Source organism: Bactrocera oleae, chromosome 6, assembly GCF_042242935.1.
Source record: "Bactrocera oleae isolate idBacOlea1 chromosome 6, idBacOlea1, whole genome shotgun sequence".
Lineage (NCBI taxonomy): Eukaryota > Metazoa > Arthropoda > Insecta > Diptera > Tephritidae > Bactrocera > Bactrocera oleae.
The window spans coordinates 15,485,207-15,505,419 of NC_091540.1; the positions used below are offsets into that span (position 1 = coordinate 15,485,207).

General features: G+C 31.7%; 1 protein-coding gene across 12 annotated transcripts in view; it reads right to left on the minus strand.

The window, feature by feature from the left end:
* The window catches only part of LOC106621805 (leucine-rich repeat neuronal protein 2), a 164,672-nt gene that overhangs the window by 76,780 nt on the left and 67,679 nt on the right, over positions 1 to 20,213 (minus strand). For 2 of the 12 annotated variants that reach the window (XM_070111992.1, XM_070111991.1), the window contains exon 3: positions 7,753 to 7,823. The exons of the other annotated variants lie outside the window; for them this stretch is intronic. The gene's annotated coding sequence lies outside the window, so the exon portion shown is untranslated. The remainder of the gene's footprint in view (positions 1 to 7,752; positions 7,824 to 20,213) is intronic. 12 annotated transcript variants of the gene reach the window in all.

Below are 20,213 nucleotides of genomic sequence, written 5' to 3' on the forward strand. Positions count from 1 at the left end.
CAAAAAAAAATTCTAAATACCGAATTGTTACAGGAATGTCGGAAAAATTTTTTTAGAAAGCAAACTGAGAGCTGTTTTAACGTTTTCTGCAAATTTACAAGACAGCTAGAGCAGCAAACGGTAGCCACAATTCTTTATTCAACAATATTGTTTAAAATTGCTTACACAAAGTTGACGCAGCTTGAAAACACATTTCCCTTCTACCACAAATGTTTAAAACTCACATTTTGAAAAGTATATGTAATTTAAACATAGATAGTGATTTATGTAAAAAAACGCGTAAATCAATTATTTTAAGTTGTGATTCAAAATAGCAATCTACACTTCTATGTAAAAATTATTTATTTAATTTCATATAATTTCTACATGTACATAATATCTATGGTAAACATTTTTAAAATTTTTTCTCAACAATTTCGACCCACTCTATTATACATCACTATACATCCACAAGTATTCACGTATTAAATTTTAATTTTTACCTCATTAAATATACAATTAAACAGAAAATTTCTGAATTATTAAGTTGCCAAAAGCACACACTCATGTGTAAAATATTTTGACAAGTGTTAAATACAACATTTGTTAACATGCAGTTAAGCTTGTGCGAAGGTAAACAGCTGTTCTGAGCTAAAATAATATATATTCATTGTTGTCAGAATAAATATATAGCGTAGCTGCATAAGTATATGTACATACACACATACATACAATACAAATGTCAGTATTTTTACGACTCCATGGTGTATTTGTTTTATGTAGAAACAATATCCATTGATGCCAGCAGCCGCTTTAAGCTGTACTTGACCTTTGAAAATTTCAAAAACGTTCTGCAAATTAAACTTTATTTCAGTATTTTCTGAGTTTTACATAACAATTTTTCAGAACACACCTTAGTTGAAAATTTATGTGCTGAATTTACCATATTTTACATTAATATATAAGATGCATAAGTTTAGCTTAGAAAAAAAAATTTATTATGAAATATTATGGCGTAACTACCGCGAGAACTTTCTGATTGATTTCAGAAATTCAGAAATTTTTGTGACCAACTGTAAAAATAGCATAAGTCGACTTAAGTAAATAAGCACAATTTCTGCTTTTTTGACCAAATTATTTAAAATTCGAGGTTTTGTTAAAAAAAAATCTCCGAATTGGCAGCTTTAATTGCAGTAAAAAAGTGAGAAATGTTGCAAAGAGTTTACAACGAAGGAGTAAAATACAACTTTCAGGCGGAGTGGACTTAAAGCGCTTTAAAATATTGCCGTAGAAATATTTTATATGAATGTGTGATGAATAAATAAAACTTAAATTTTTTTAACAGTTTACAAGGCCCTTAAGAAAATTGAAATAGATTCTTAAAATGTATATCAAAATTTTTTTCTTAAGATCTAAATTTTAAAACTACATATAAAAACGTTTTAAATAAAATGGAGTTATCTTGAATTGAGTTTGAAATTTCGAAACCAAATAGCTTATATCCGCTTCAGACAGTTTACTACTTTAGTCAATTAGAAATTTTTGTACGCACATCTAAGCAACTTTCTAATAGACTTAATAAATGCGCCTGTTTATTGCTAATTTTGATTAAGGAGCAACATTTTTAATGAATTAATAAAACAACTGAAGTTAAATTGAAGCTACCTTATAGTCGTCTTATTGACGACTCTTCCTTAAAAAATTTTGCAATTAACTCGACTAAGAACTATAATTCATGTGTATTCTAAAAAAAACTTTAATTTTTTACTTAATTCAATACTAATCGACAATTAATCTTTAGGCAACTTTCTAATTGCTTTAAATTAAGTAGAATTCCTGACTAGTACAGAATATAAAATCGAAATTATAATTAAGGTCCTAAACTTAGTTTTGATTAACTTTTGAAAAAATGCTAATTGACTAAATTAAGGCGTATAATTCTTAATTAGTTAAAAAAAAATAAATAAAGTGGAAATGAAGTCCCTAATGTAGTTTTAATTGACGCCTTGCTGTAAAATAATTTTCTAATTAACTCAACTAAGGCGCATAACACCTGAGTAGCCTGCAGAAGAAGATACGAATTTTGATAATTGACTATAAATTTTCAAAAAATTTTGTAAATTAATAAATTAAGAAGCCTAGTTTTTGATTAGTATATTATATGAAATCAAAATTAAAACTTGCCTACTTAACAAAGGTCAAACTGTCTATTGTTCGGTAAAATTTTCTAGTTGACTAAAATACGGAGCTAACCTTAGCCTATTAATTAGCAAACTGTTTGGTTTCTACGCTTACAGTCACGAATTTTTGCTTGCGAATTTTTTAATTAAAAATTTTTGATTAAAAACTAAATTTTTAATCCCGATGTTGAGATTAGAAATTGGTTTTTAATTTTTTAATTCAAGTTGTTTGATATTAAAATATTAAAGTTGAAAATATAATATTATTTTTTGATTTGAATGAACGAAAAAAAATGAATTTCTAAAACAAACTCTTTTTTTATTTCTTAATTATATGTTTGAGATTTAATTATTTTTGAAATCCGGTATGTGGGATTAAAGATTTATTTTTAAGTTTTAATTTGGTTTTTGGATTTATTTTGTTTTATTTATTATTTTAATCCGGTATGTGGGACCAACATTTTTAAAATTTTTTTTTTTAATCCTTTATTTGGATAACAAAATAAATAAAAAAGTTAATTTAAATGCTCATTAACTTATTTTTAATGCATTATTTGCAACTCGGATCACGAATACCTGGTTTCGTGAGAAATTTAAATGAAACATTTAAAACCCAATTTGGAACGAAAAATAATACTTAATAGATAGCGCTATAGTCCGTTTTTCAAAAATTTCAGAAGATTTTCACAAACATGCTTACATTTTTATTCAAAAATATATTTTCTTTCAGAAATATTATTTTCATACATGTTTTTTTAACTGAGTGTTTGTGTATGTGCAACACGATGTGGCAAGTTCAAAAGTGTAAAATAGCTACAGCCATAAGCGCTCGGTACATTAACGAACGAGCACTTAATTTAAGTTTTTTCCAGTTTCAAAACTGATTCCCAGCTTCCAGAGAAAAAATAAAGAAAAAATATCAAGTTACAATTACAAAAAAGCAAGTATGTTAAATGAGATAAATGAGTGAATAAAACAAAAAATAAATAGCGCTAAAATAAAAGAAATCAAGAGCAAAGTAAAAATGCAAAACAAAAATTAAATAAAAATGCAACAACAACAAGGACAACAGTGTAAACCAAAAACCGAGTCAAAAGGAAAAATATAAAAGCGGCTGTCATAAAAATTTTAATACTTTGCACACTTGTAAATATGCGCTTAAACCAATGCAACAACACACGTGTACATATATGTATACAATTGCAGAGGCACACACGCAAATGCAGAAGTGAGGTGCTTGCATTGTTTGCTTATGCGCTGTTTGCCAGCGCGCTCAGAATGGGTATCTGTGCGGATAATACTGCGGCTCAACAAACAATGCTGCCACAGCGATGCGGCAAAAAGCCCAGGCGCCTATAAATATGTATTGCGAAATGTATACATACATATAAAAATTTAAATGCACAAAGGAACGTGAGTTATGCTGGAAGCGTTGTTGCAACACACATATGTACATATTCATATATCTATGTGCAACAGCGCGAACTTGGCGGCTCGCAAACCATCAAACCAGCGAAACCTCAACATTTTAATGCGCACACGTTTTGGGGTTTCAGACGAGTTCGCCACGCGATCCAACGCTCCCCTACACTCTTCTACTTGTCTTCTCTTGCATTTACTTAAAATTGTTGGGCAAACCGCAGCTTACGGTTGTTGCAACTTGCAAGTATGCCGTGGACTCTTACTCTTGTTGCCTTTGGTTTACTTTTAGTTACGGTTGCAAGTTGTTGTTACTGTACCTATAACCGTTTTTTTTTTTTGCTATTTTTGTAGCTATTACAAATAATGCAGCTTAAAATGAAATAAATACAAAGAATGAGTTGCGACGTGTAGGCAAACGAATTGTTATGCGCTCGCCTAAAAGTGGAAAACAAATTATTTTTGCAAATATGTAAGAGAAATGTATAAGTAAAGCAAACCAAAAAACAATTGGCTTCGAATTTGATGGCAAGTAAATGCAACTGTAAACGTCGGCAAGCGCCAAATTGGTTGCACTTCGTATTACCTCTTGGCTCGTACTCACTAGTGACACCAGTCTCTAAAATTCAAAAATATGGAATTTTTTGGAAAATATACCATCATGCGATTGCTTTTCCGCAGCTCCTTCAGCGAATATTGTAAAAAGTACCAAAATTAAAGCGGTAGTTTAGAAAACTAAAATCTCTAAAATTAGCTACTGCAGCGCCAGCAACTGTTCATTAGTTTTTAAAAAGCAGTTAAGTGGTTCTCTATTTCTGTTAAATTCCATAAAAGGAAAGGGTATTTTTTGACTGGATTTCAAAACACATCTAAACATCCTAGATTAGCTGCTAAATTACGACTCAATTATGATTTATAGGCATTTTCGTCTAAATTAAGCTTACCAACATAGATTAATGGCTAACTAAGGTTTACTTTTGAAAAAAAACTTTATATGAGTAGGCAAATTGGGCTACATTCAGCTCCTCAATTAAATTTTAATGAGCAATTAAGACCAAAGCAAGATCTTATTCAATAAGTTAAGGAAATCAAGGTTAAATTCAGCTCTTTTAATGAGAATAAACTGAGACACTTAGACACTTAACGCTTATGTAAGCTGCCTACTTAAAATTAACCTAATAATGTTGTACTTGCATGAAGCTTCCTAATCCAGTTAATTATAAAACAATAAGTAAAAACAATGTAAAAATAAAAATAAATTAATTGATAAAATTAATAGGTTGTCTAAAATGTCGATGAAAAAATCGAATATTTAAACTCGATATCAGCTTCGATTTCTTCCATCGAGCAGTCAGCTGTAAGTCTCAGCAAAGTTCTAAAAAGCGTTTATGGTTACTATGGATGCATCCTTATATGTACACTATACCTAGAACTGAATACTTTACAGTAAATATAAACACATAAATTTGGTATATAATTAACTAAAAATTATTAAACTGCCTCCAAAGCTAGTCCAAAATAGGCGACGCCAATAAATCGACCATGAAGATTAAAAATATTAACACTATCAATCAAAGAAAATATTTGAGCTATTAGCCCTCGTTTTTGAGATATAGCCGTAATTTTTTTAGTGGTATACTCCCCTTAGCAGATAATTTTAAAGAAATCGCATTACAGATGGTGAATAAGTAACTCGAATTAAGTGTTTATTACAAATTTTTACAGCAAAGAATAAAAAATATATGTCAAGATCGGCAGAAGGCTGTCACATTGTAATTTCGAATACTCACAATCCTGAAACGCTTCAAGAAAATTAAGTACTGTTCGCCTTAGGGTAACACTCAAAGAGTTTTAAGTTTAGTTCTTACTTTTAATTTTTCATTTAAAATTTTTATTTTTAACGGTTATTCAAGCTAAGCAAACAAAGTAAGCTCTCACAGGGTTATTAGCTTGTAGTCGGATTACTCAAATACTCAAGAAGAAGAATGTACTTGTATACTCTCGCAACATGTTGCACAGAGTATAATTCACTTAACGCTTGTTTGGAACACATAAAAATAATCGAAATAGATATAGAGTTATATATATATATTAAAAATTAATGCAATACTTCCTATTTTGAATACTAAATATATATGAAAATCCCATATATAACTTTACAAAACAAGAGTATGTAATGTTCGGCTACACCCGAACTTAGCGCTTTCTTACTTGTTATAAGTAGAGAATGTTTAACGTTCCAAAGCTGCCAGGGGATAATTCATAATCTGAGATTCATTCAGATATAGCAGAAGAAAAATTTAGCATGAACTATGATAACGGTAGTTTCGTCTGCTAAAATTAAGAAATTATATTTAAAATGCAGAAAAATAATGACGCAATTATTTAACTGATTTTTTGTCATATTCCACAGTACAACGCAAAGCTAATGATTCGCTCTGCAGGCAGCAGCGAGTGTTGTCGAACGGATATACGCTTAAGTGACAGAAAAAACGCTCTTGGCACAGCCACAAGCAGCGAGCGCAGCAAATCGCTGATAATTAAACGCAATTTTAGTTAAGCTTACATTTTGATTCTTTTTTTTTAATTTTTTCTTTTGTATGTTTATTTTTCGTTTTTCTTGACAGACTTTTAAACAATTAAATATTTGTATACTCTTGCAACATGTTGCTACAGAGCATAATATTTTTGTCCGCCTAACGGTTGTTTGCATCACCTAAAACCAATCTAAATATATAAATTTTGAGAATGATGAGACGAGTTGAATTCCGTCTGACTACCTATTTGAAAAAATAGAAAAAAAAAATATTTTGCCAAAATTCACCAGAGTTCTTTGTTTAATAAACAGTAGATTCTGATATATTAAATAAATAAAGTCATAAAATCAGGAAAACAAGGAAATTTTCAATTTCGCATGGCTCTTAGGAAATTTTTTTCAAAAATGTCTCTTTTAGCAGAACTTTTTATGATAAGACAAAACATTCCACCAAAATTCATTCGAATCGGTGCGGGTCGCGTCCAACTATTTGTCGATTTGACATGGAATGACCCATATACGTTTATGTATGAACCCATATACGTTATTTATGTCAAAAATTCCCTTCCATTTCTATGCCCTCAATGTCGGTAAGTAAAATATAGTAATAAGACAATGAAGTTGAACCTTTCGCTACATTTTTTATTATTACCAACAACTGAAAGTATTTCCCCGGCTTTGTTCCTTGCAAGTTGCTAGAGTATAAATGCTTAGCTCTTCCTTACTCGTTTATAAATGTTTTTGTTCAGCTGAACACATATTTTTTGCTTTTGAAAAATATTTTTTTTTGCTGGCAACTCACATTCATTCCCCAAAAGACTGGCTTCCTATTAAAGAAAAGTCTATCTTTTAACAATTTTTTATTGCAAAGTTACACTTGTTTTTGCTATTCATAATTATATTTCTGGTTTTGCTACTAAAAACTGTATATACGATACATACGTATATAGAGATATATATATATATATATACATATATATAAACATGTATATGTAGTTATATGTATGCATAACTTCCAATTTGTTTGCTGAGTTGCTTTGGCAAACAATATTAAATCATTTATTTAGTCACACCACCGTGAAGCATTTGAAGTTAAGCTATTAGGCTGCAAATTGTTTGTGAACACTGTGAAATGTGGCAGAAGCTATTCACTAAGACTTGATGACTTTTTAGCCCTGGCTTGTATAAGCGTACATACCATAACCAGTTGTGTGTGTTTTTAGTCAAAAGCGGAAATAGCAATTCGTGTCAAACCATGCAAATGGTAATTGATATAAATGAAGAGGAATTTTAAAATCAAATTTTTATTCAAAAGCGTTTCATATTTTACACTATAAACATTTGTTAGAAACATTCATCATTTTAAAAACAAAGCAATACACTTCCAGCATATCCTTTTAAGTAATAATTTTTTTCTGAGGAAAATATTTATATACGCCTTATAAAAAAATCATAAAAATATGTAAAAAAAAATTCTTAGCACTTTTATTTGGAATCGTTTCATCATTTCGCATTTTACAGTTATAAATTACATTAAAAATACTCTTTTTCGTAATCAATCAAGCTTAAAGCCTATATGTAAGCTATTAAAATTCAGAGAATACAAAAATGCGAATACAGACAAGCATTCAAACATACCTTTAGAATTGTGCTTACATAATACTAATGTTGTTGTAAAAGCTTTTAGAAATCGAACACTCATAGTTACTCTGCAAAGAAAAAAGAATAATAAGTTTAGTTACAGTTTCTTATATACAAGACAAAATATTAAAATATTAATTTAAATAACTTGTTCATATAAATTTCATAGAAATAAAATTGTCGAAATAAATTCTAAAAAATCAGTATGGAAATTTAGAGTAAATGTCAATGAGAGAAGTTTTGAATTGTTATTTCAAGTTAATATTTTTAAAATATACATAATATATACGATTCCTCTTGGCATTAATTTCACTTATTTTTAGTAAGAAGTATTAACTCTAATTAAATCGAAAGTTTTAAGCTTACGAGGTGTGCTCAAAAAATAATAATATTAAATAAATTTTTTTGAAAAGAATATTGATTCCTTCGGCTAATGTTGCCGCCTTCCCAGTAGTCCCCATTCGGTATTATGCACTTAGGTCAGCGCTTCTTCCAAACGTCGAAATACTTCTCAAACTCGGTTTTTGGCATAGCCTTTAGTTCTTTGAGCTTTTTTATCAGCTAATATGTTGTAAAACGACGGCCCTTTTAGGTGCTATTTATTTTTGGAATTAAGAAAAAGTCACACGTAGCCATGTTTGGCGAATATGGCGGCTGGGGCATCGTTATAATATTAATTCACGAACAAATATTTTTAGGCATTTCTTTTAACAAAGTAAGCAATAAATATAGATCGAAATTGTATCGTATTTTAGGGAAATGTATATCGACATAATAAAAAAAAAAAAACAATTGGACTCTCCAAATCCGCGTAATTTTAATTTTTAACTTCTCGTACAAGGTGTGTAGTACATATGTTTTTCCAGCTAAAAATAAAATTATACACCTATAAAGAACAAAGTTTACAACATAATATTTAAATTCTGAGGCAATTTGTAAAAAATGACATAAGTCGACCTACGTTAATGGCAACTATTACGGTTACACTGAAGAAGTTTAACGTGAGCTGGTGCTTTGTGTAATCGTAAATAACACTTTTGCTAACGAAACTTCAAATTATTTACTAATAAAATCAAAGCATACAATCTTATTTTTACTAGATGACCAAATACCAAATTTATTTCTAGTCTACTCAGGATATTTGAACATATTTAAATAATTAAACAGCAGCGGTCCTATTTTATTGCAAGCACCTTATTAAAACTAAATTGAAGCGTGCATCAAATGCATGTGCGATTCGCGATCCCAAGTTTCCAGAGTCCAACAGAATTCTAAAATAAGGGCTTATTACACTAAGCCATAGTTTTTAATTATTTGAGGATTTCGTACGATTACTATTCACTTTCTGTGTGTTTTACTAGTTAGCTATGACAATATGTATACTTTGGTCTTGGTTCTAATCGCAAGCTCTGTTGTGTCCCGTTTTAACTTAGCTAACTAGTAAACAGCTTAATAACACATTCTCGAAATTGCTGGTAAAGCTCTTCGCTGGATTTGCAATAATATTCGGATTATTGTCAATAATGATAGATTTCATCATATTGCGATATTCTATGTTATAAATGAAAGAACTGGAAAAAGCAAGAGACTGAAATTCTGGTATTTTTACTCACTTTAATATCAAAATTTTAGTCATTATTACTAACAAAAATGTAAAAATCCACGTAGTAGCATATACTTGTAGATAATACACCAAATTTGTTTTTTTGGAATGATTTTTGTAGATCCCTTAAAAATCGTGTGTCTGGTACTTATTGTAGAAAAATAGCTTAAATGTTTTCTAGCTCAATTAGAAATTTAAAAAGGTAGTTTCTGAGTAGAATAGCTTCGATTTTTATTATTTAAATCATATACCCATCAATAAAGTCTATTTTCAATCTCTTCAATAACCTTCTTCAAAATTACTGTAGTAAAACTTCACTACAACCTAAGGCATTCTAAAACGACAGTCATATTTTTCAGTATTTCGGTTATCCTTCGGCAGTTAAATGATGATGGGCTTTTAGCTTAAAAATCTGTATTTTCTTCATTTGAATAACTTCATTCCTACAATTTAATTTCCAATATAGCTTTTTATACTAAATTATCACTAAATTTTACGTTATGTTTTAATTTTTTTGCAATTACGTAATGCTAAGATCTGGCAATTCTTAACCAGAATAAAAACAGAACCTCACATCTCACATAGTCGCAATGTTCGTATGTGAGATGCGATAATTAAGCCATTTCGGTCATTGGTTCAAGGTGCAATGCAAATATTCTCCCCAAATTTTAAAACTAGATTTCACTGATTGGCCGATATGTTTGGTAAAAAATGTATGTGTGTATTGGTCCTTGAAACGTTTAAGTCTGATTTCGACAATTTTTGGACGTTGGGTGCAATATATTGGGCAAAGTTTTATTCTGATAACTTAATTGATGTTTGATTTGTATACTGTAAAGTTAAAAAATCAAATGGAATATAAAAATGTGTTATTTGGGCGTGGTTAACCTCTGACACGAAAGTTTATTGAAATCGCTAACGTACAATAGTTCCCAAAATATAGGATTTCATCTAAAGGTGGGCGCTGTCTCGCCAATTGTCCAATTTTCATACCTACTCCTATAAAGCCCATACCATCTTTGTTGTGAAATTTATTGCTTCTGGCGCATTTATTTAGTGAGTTATCGCACTTTTAGTAGTTTACAACATAACCGTCATATGGAGAATGGGCACTTTCACAGAGCATGAAGAGATGCTAAAGATACTTCTTGTCATCAAGTTTGGTTGATTTAGCTTTAACGGTTTTAAAAAAATTTCAACCAAGCAACACGTGTACCAAGTTACATTAAGATATCCTAATTTTTACTCAAGTTAACGCTTGAGCTTGCACGGACAGATCACTCGGATATTAACTCGTCACATCATCCTCATCATTTATATAAGTATATATAATCCTCTATCTATTTCGATTAGTTTTAAGCCATACAAAAGCCGTTAGGTGAGCGAAACTATTATACTCTGTTGCAACATGTTACGAGAGTATAAAAAGTTTTAACATTTCGAAAAGCTTGTATTAAAACGCTTTCGCACTAGTTAAAGAATCGACGCGGGTATTACGATAATGAATTTTGTTTCTTTAAAAACTTTCAAATAGTATTGTATATTTACACTCACCATATGTCACATTTCAATTTAAAAAATTAAAAAATATTTTTATAGAATTGTGTACACTTTTTTTGGAATAAATGAGAAAAAAAATGTGTGGATTTAGTTTTAAATTTTTTTGCAAATTTATTTTTTTAAGTAAAACTATTACTTATCAATATTTATTTTTTAATATTATTTTTCATATTAAATGATTTATGTATTTATGGATATTTCTTGCTCAAAATGTTTTATATTGAACTCCTTCCATAGTTTTTTTCAACTCCTTGCTACTACAAGCTTTTTAGGGCACATTTCAGCAAAAAGAATATCAATAAATTTTATGGCGTGTAATATTTAATAAAATTTTTAATGCAATAACTCCAATAGCACACAAGATAACCAACGAATTTAGGTCGTTGCCAACACGATTAGGCATTTCCAATAAATGACTCACACTGTGACTGCTTAAATTCCACTTTTCTTTTTGCTACTGCACCGTTAGGCGCTTTAACACGCTTAATTGCTTCATTTTTCCAATCAGAAATTTCACAAAAATTTATTTTCTTGTAATTTAATGCACATACGTCGCGAAGATTAACGCGTAACTAACTAGGACGGCGCGCCGACTATTGAACTTGAAAGCACAAACGCTGGATTGCCACTGCCGACGTCACCGGCGCAGCCAATGGGCCGAACAGCAAACGAATGATAGCGAAACGAAACGAAAATAAATAAATAAATATGTGTATGTACAACTGTATGTATGTAAACTGATTAATCACCGATCTTCTGCCTCTTAGAGGAATATATTGTTTGTATGGCTGTGTGGTGTGCGTGCTTGATGGGCGCGTGAATGCGAGCAGCCAGTATGCATTTGACACATTCCAATGGCATAATTATGAAGTGCATTCTCAAGACGTTCGAAAAAGCGGAGATAGTGGGAATTATAGTGCAAGTATATATGTATGTATGTGATACATATGTATGTATATAAGTGTGTATAAAATCTTATACAAATACGATTGCACAAGGCAAGGCGCTAAGCATCAATTTCCACCTCTAGGCACTTGACACAAATAAACGCGTATATTCATATAAATATGTTTATATATATGTATATTTCTATGGATATACATATGTTTGTATATATGTACGTTTATGCATATATTACCCCTAAAAAATCGCTTTTGCTTTCAAATGTGAAAAATGAAAACTTCTTTCTTTAATCACTTGCACACGAATATGCATAACGGCATGTCGTTTGGGCGGACATACAAGCCAGACACACACACTCACACATACACATATATGCATACGTCACTCGAACTAAACTTTGTACTTATTTATATGCCCACTATGAAATGATAAATAATATATTGTTTAGTCAATTCGATTAGATGAATGTCTTAAGGTGCACGACTGGATGGGTGTTGCTGCAACAAATGCCTACACGCTATTAATACAAGCGCACACACATACAAGCATGCATATATTAGACATGTGTGGGCATTGAAATCAAATGCTTTTAAAATGAAATGGAAATTAAAATAAAAGCATAATGATAATGTATTTGAAAAGAAAATATTGAAAGAAAATACTAAAAAGCAACAACAACAGAAGTGCGGAAGGCACTTCATAAAATTTATTGTATGCAACGCGTGCGCTGAACATCTAAAACGCAACAACAATATAAAACAACAAAAATATAAAAAAAAATTTACAAAATAAAATAAATAAAAACAATAACAACAAACAACAAAAATTACAATAAAAACGCTTACAACTAAAAAACAACAAAAACACTTCTAAATAAAAGAGCGCATTTAGAAACATAAAAACAACAACAAAATCGAAAATTACAGCAAAAAAAAACATTCACATCCCAAAACAAAAAAATCATAAACATAACAAATTACAACAAAAACACTTGTAAGAAAAATCACACAACTAATATCTACAAAACAACAACAAAAATAAATATATTTGTATTTGCTGCCCAGAATTATGTTCATAATTCGAAAATTAATGTTAACACGCCAGCGAACAACCAAAATGTCGTTACAACAACAGCGGCAAAGCAGCAAACGCGTAACATATTATATAACAACCGCCTTATAGCTTCAAAAATGCATCGAATCATTAAAAAAAGTATCACCAACACGCTGATAGTGTAAAAATGCGTGCAACAGCTGTGCCCTAATGCCGGCGAAAACTATAAAGAGTCTATTAAATAGAGTTGGGCAGTTGACAGTGGGCTGCGAAAGGTAAAAATGAGGGCTTTTGAGCCACTCAAAATTACTCTCAAAATGAGTTAGTTTCCAATATTTATTAGAGGAATAATGTAAAAATATTAATTATCAATGCTGATATCAGGTATACTTCCTCAATTTTTATTCCACTGGGACTCACTCATTGATCATATTCCAATATTTAAATAGAAGTTTTGAAATTTGATTTTAACGAAATTTCAAAATAAAATATAAGAGAGCACCGCTTGAGGTGAAAATGTGCTTCGTACCATACTCTATAATCTTCAAGATTTGATTGGAACACCACGAAACTACATACATAGAACACTAGAAACTAAGGATGACATTATTTTTTTTATATAAATGTGTTCAGGTTCGTATCATTGTTTCTATGTTTCAACATGCCTGATTATGTCGGATTAGTAATATTTGTAACAGCAAGAAAAACCTGATAAGGCTGGTGACGAATTCAATAAAAGAAAGTTACAGAATAAAAAAACAAACTCTCGCTTTCTTAAGATTCGACAGGATAATGAGCGAGAGTGATATATTTTATTTAAACACTATTCTAGAAAACATAGCTCTATGGGCTACCCATCTTAGAAAATATGCCTTGGTATGAAAATGAGGTTTGAACTAGAATTTAGATATTGAGGCTTGAAGAAGTATATACTTGGATTTTAGTTATCCTCAAATATTTAAGTATACCAGCTTTACTACTCAAATTCCTTCAAATCAAAGTAGATTGTTTGAAAAAAATGCTAAGAAAAGTTGTATATTTCTGATGCGATAAAAGGAAGTACTTCTAACTTATGGCTGGTAAAGAGGAGAAATTCACCAACAACTGGTGGCAGCACCATTTCAACTACGGTACCAAGTGGGCCTAGTTGGGGTAGCCACAGGTTGGAAAACACCGAATTATTTCCATTGAAAGCACCATTAAACTATAAATTGCTTGAATGCTGTAATTGATCCAGACTCAAAAGCGTTCTTACTTACAAAGCAGGTAGATCTTTAATATACAAATCAATTATTTGATTTTGTGTGGAATCCACGATTTTAGGAAGAATGTGATTTAGATACAATTTTCTAATGTTACGATGATAACTGAAATTGCAGCGGAGAAGTTCAAGTAATACAAAATTGAGGAAAATAAAATATCCGGCTTAAACCTTAGGTTTAGCCGAATCCAAGTTTAATGATAATTTTACTTTACTTGATCCTCTTTACTAACATGGTACATAATCAGTGTTTATTTCATTTTTTTTTTTTGGTGGCTTTATAAACTCCACTCCACTGTGTAACCGGGCTCTTATTGCCCACACACTTACCAAATAGTGTAACTAAAATCTTGTATTAAAATTTTTTTCCTTCGCTCCAACAAATTCAATTTGACAATCTCCAATTCGCCCGCAGCGCAAATGTGACTTCAACGCCTCTGCTGCATTTTCATATTATCTTTCACCAGACTAGAAGTTACCTTCTTGTATTCACTCGCAACTTTATTTGCGGTGTTTATTTCGATATTCGACTTTTATTTTTGACTTTGTTGTCGGTTTCACTTTCCGCGTTGCATTTTTCACTGCGCTGACAAGCTTAATACAGAAGTTATGAAAGGGGAAAAGCTAAATAAAATGCAAGACCAGAAAATGTCAAAGCAAAACTAAGACGAACCATATTCAAAATATTGCATGACGCATGCGACGGCTGAGCGCTGAGCAGACACATAGCAAGCGGCAGACCAAAGCTTAGTTAGCGCATAAGAAAGCTTGTAAGCGGGCGGCTAGCAGCTTTTCGGCGTCTCCGGCTGACTGGCCGCCTTTTGCAGCAGTGCCATCTCCACTCAAGCAAACCACTTAATATGACGGCAAATCAAAAAAAAAAAAATTAATAATAATAACCAATGCAACAACTAGCACTAGTGTTGAGTAGTGGAGTATCATAATACCACACTAAGCACTTTCACTACAGAAGATCTTCTTCTCGGAAAACGCCTCTTCAAAATATAATTCATTAAAGAAATATAATTGTGTCCCGCTGGCAGCTTATAATGCATTCAAAATTATTTATTTACTCAACAAAAATGAAAGGGAATTCAGTTGGAAATATGAGTAGGAGCTTAAAATATATGAAGAAGAAGAGTAAAGAGAGAGAAGAAATAGTAGAGATTCGTAGCTTTGTTGCGCTACGAGTTGCAACAATAATTTTGCAAAATTTAATCCAGATTTTTGACTTAAATACTTCCTTATTGCGGATGTATTGTATTAGAGTGCATGACACCCACGCGCTGAGTTATGAGTTCGAAATTCAAACTAAATAAAAAAATCTAAAACATTGTCTTCACAAGTTCCGATCACCCACTCTATCAAATCTATAGAATAACTTCCGAGACGTTCCTATAAAAGTTAAAAACCAAACCCAATCGAAACTCATGTTTCTTCCAAGCAATCGTCAATACGATCAAGAAATTAGCGAAATAAGTTCATCCCCTCTCGTGAACTGAAAAGTGTTGGTCCTTGGTCCTAAGCTGATTCATCTGTTCAGAAGTGACTCTATTCTCCAAGATGCTGTTGAATTTCCTTTGTAAATCTAAATTAAGAGAACAGATTACTAAAGTGCTCGATTTATATCAGTCATTTTTCTATTTTGCAGCAAAAATAAAAATAAATAAATAAAGTAACCAGCACATATTATATTAATACTATAAATAGGTTGAGAATTTCAAACCAATTGCACAAACATAAAACAAACTTAATAACAACCACTGAAGTTCTATAATTAAATTTGAAATGTATCGTAGAATAATATTCAATTTCGGTTTTTCTTTGTATACCGTTATAGCAATTTGTTTCTTCTTCTTCGTTGACTGACGCTACATATCAGCGCTGACCTTACTTGACATCAGCACTCAACTGCTGTTATTGTCATTGCCGTTGCGTTTTCGTTGCACTTCCACGAAGCTATATTTCATCTTCGTTACGCTTAAGTGCCACCCTCTGACAAATGTGAAGGCTGTTCTGGCGTAGCTTTTAATGCGTGCAACAATTTGGTGCACACCGCGCTATTTCACTTTCTAAACCAATTTTTTCCTTGATTTCTAAAAGAAGATGTTCACGAAAGATTTCTAAATTTTTTTCATTTCTCTTCTATTTTAATTTTTTTCTTTTTTCCCCACTTGGAACGCTTTACTTCACAGCTGCGCGTCACTTTGTTTGTAGAAATTGTCCGAGTGCTTAATATTTGGGTTTCACTTCTTAATATTTGTGTTTGCGGTTAAATTTCTAGTTGTCAGCTTAAAGTAAAAACACATGTCAAAATATAGACGGAGCTGTGCCCCAGCGGGTGTTTATTTATTTTGATTTCTGGGGGAATGTCAAATAAAAGCTCACATCTGTGTGTCACACGTGTGTGCGAATGTATATAATATATGTTGTTGTGTTTAAATAGCGTTTTGACATGACCGATTATATCGGATTTCGTTGTTTTGAAAGGTTTAAATGCTCACCTGGGGCAACTTAATATGAGACTATGAGAATTTTAATTGCAGTATGTATGTACATATGTAACATATATATAATACAAATACATATTTATAAAAAGAAAAAAAGTTAACCGAAGCTATAATACCCTTCACAGGTACAAAGGTTCCATACAATAACTTGATTCAGATCTAATTTCGTGAATCGGCAATAAAAAATAAATTTTTTTTCCAAGCAGGCACTTTACTCCGATCGTTCAGTTTATATGATAGCTGTATGACATAGCGATCCGATCTAAGCAATTTTTTCGGAGATTATATTCTTGCCTTAGGAAATAACTCATGCCAAACCTCGTCAAATGAAAGAGTTTCCCATTCAAGGACTTGCTTCCGATTGTTCAGTTTGTATGGCAGCTATATGCTATAGTGGTCCGATATCGGCCGTTCCGACAAATGGGCAGCTTCTTGACGAGAAAAGGGCAGGTGCAAAATTTCAGATCGATAGCTTAAAAACTGAGGGACTAGTTTGATATATACAGACGGAAGGACGGACGGACAGACGGACATGGCTAAATCAACTCAGCTCATCATGCTGATCATTTATATATATATTTTATAGGGTCTCCGACGTTTCCTTCTGGGTGTTACAAACTTCGTGGCAAACTTAATATACCCTGTTCAGGTGCGAAGCTGTTGACTCACAGCCTCACTAAAAATTTAATGATTGAAAGTCCTAACGTCAAAAAGATATGTCAGAAATTGAGTGCAAACCTATTTCAAATGATAGTATTTTATATCAGTAACATAAGCCGGTTAAATATTAGATTTTTAAAACTTTTTGGAAATACTTTGGCGGAAAATAGAGATAAATTGATTAACGAATTCCGTGTAAGACTGATTAGGAATGCATTTTGTTTTCAGGAATCTTATATCAAAATTTATTTGAGCATTTTAACCCTGTCCCACTTTCACTCATTTTGAACCGTTTTGAAAATTAATTATATAAAATTTTAGCAGATCACTTAATTTGACATCCCACTTGGCGAAAGGGGACCTCATATAGACGATGAGTTGTGGGCATTGATCTTATATGTATTATATATTATTTATATTTTATTCCGCACACGACCGCTTCGTAGGGAGCCAACTGGGCGAGTGAGTCGCGCTACATTTTATTTCATGACATTGACTCCCCTTCCGTGGCTGAAATGACGCCTACATCGTATATTATGTTGCAGCCCAGCCGAGCGGGTTGCCGCTCAATACGCGACTTTTTTAAAAAACTTACATTTTTAAATTCGTGATATCATTCGAATGGAATGTTCGAAGCGAATAATTCCAAAAGTTGTATAAAGTTATTAAATCACTTTTGAATATGAAGTAATTAATTTGGATAAGGATTAATACTAAGGTGCACATAAAGAGCATCAACAGAGACGTCACATTAATTTTTTTCATTTTTTTTAAAAGAACGCTTATTGTGACACTTGGTACATGCTGTCACGACATTGTTTTGTAGATAATTATATGTTCAGCGCACACTATGTAAGGAATTTTGTAGGTCATTTCTTTTACAGCTTGGGTTACATTATTGTCATTTTAGTACACAGCCTATGTTCAACAGGGAGAATGTAGCTTCCCAACGGTGAAAGGCTTTTTCAAATCTGTCAAATATGTTAGTTTCGGAGCCTATTCAATTCAAACAAACAACCAATCGAATATTTCCTCTTTATAATATTAGTATAGATTTGAGGAATATCTGATTTCATTTATATTTTAATCAAATGTTATATGGAAGTTTAGGTTAGAAATAAATTTTAAATGATTCCAACTTATAAACTCTAATTAAGCTCTAAGAAATGATGTTTTTGTATTAAAACTTGCTAATAGGACAGTGGTCAATGGAAGACTTTGGAAGCGGTAATAAGTGAAAAAAAATACATAGTGTAAAAAAAGATAATATAACAAAAATTAAAGGAAAAAAAGGTTACGGACAATCTGAGTTCGGGCAGAGAAAGAGAACGTGTGTGGAGCAATTTCTAAGGGTTAAAAATTGTTCATATTGGTTACCGGCAAAACTACGACTTCTATAGAAAATCATTTTAAAGCAAAGTTGTCGGCAATGAAAACAGCTACAACTTTTGTATTAACACCCTTTTCACATAACCTCAAATTTATGTGAAGAATTCAAATAAGCTAGTTTGTGTTTTTTTTTAATTTTATTTTGAAAAAAAACATTTTCACGAAAGTGGTTTGAACTTACCTTCTTATTTCGGAAATACAAGGTATTTATCTTGAATTCAAATATTAATTTTTCCATCTTATTTTAAATTCATATCGGAAAACCCCAAATTTTTAATTGAAAATTCTTACGTAATATCTGATTTTTTTTAAAGTTGGTAGACTTTTTTTGAAGTCTCTTCTTTCTGATTGTAAAAAAATATTATCGCTATTATGGTAAGTTTTCTCAGAAAATGCAAAAGCATGCCGAACTAAAGGATTCAAACTACGCTTTTTTATTTCATCTAACTATTATTTCGTAGTAGCAGAAGTCAAAAAAATCTAAACAGACATGACAACGTTTTATTATTTATTTTCCTTTTGTAAAAAATGTACCATAAGCCGAACTATATATTCGAAAATAAATAATATGTAATCAACCTAGTATTTTTCACACCTTAAGGCTTAAAAATTAGATTCTCACGTTTTTTCGCTTTTCACAATGTCTGGTTATCTGTCCGTCTGTCTATATAACATACACGCGAACTAGGCCCTTATGAGGGGAGTTCCTATAAAAAATGCACCTTTGCACCAGAAGTGAACGTTTTTCTTGTTTAACCCAAATTTAGATGCCTACCTGTGACCTGTTTAATTGCAGTAAGCTTCTTGAAAAATGGATATAGGTGGGTCGCGCACTGGCTTCCAGTAAACAGATATTTTGTTGGGACAAAATTTTCTACCAACTGTGAGAGCTAAGTCATTCAAAATTCTATTCAAGTGAGGATCATAAGTTTAAGAAATTCTTCGTTGATTTTTATACTCTCGCAACCTGTTGCTACAGAGTATAATAGTTTTGTTCACCTAACGGTTGTTTGTATCACCTAAAATTAATCGAGTTAGATATAGGGTTATATATATATAAATGATCAGGATGAAGAGACGAGTTGAAATCCGGGTGACTGTCTGTCCGTCCGTCCGTCTGTCCGTCCGTCTGTCCGTCTGTCCGTCCGTCCGTGCAAGCTCTAACTTGAGTAAAAATTGAGATATCTTTATGAAACTTGGTAGACATGTTTCATGGTACCGTGAGACGGTTGGTATTGCAGATGGGCGTAATCGGACCACTGCCACGCCCACAAAACGCCATTAATCAAAAACAAATAACTTGCCATAACTAAGCTCCGCAATAAGATACAAGACTGTTATTTGGTACACAGGATCACATTAGGGAGGGGCATCTACAGTTAAAATTTTTTTTAAAAAAGTGGGCGTGGTCCCGCCTCTAATAGGTTTAATGTGCATATCTCCTAAACCGCTAATGCTATAATAACAAAATTCACTGGAAGCAAATATTTTTAGCACTTCTATTGACGGTGTGAAAATA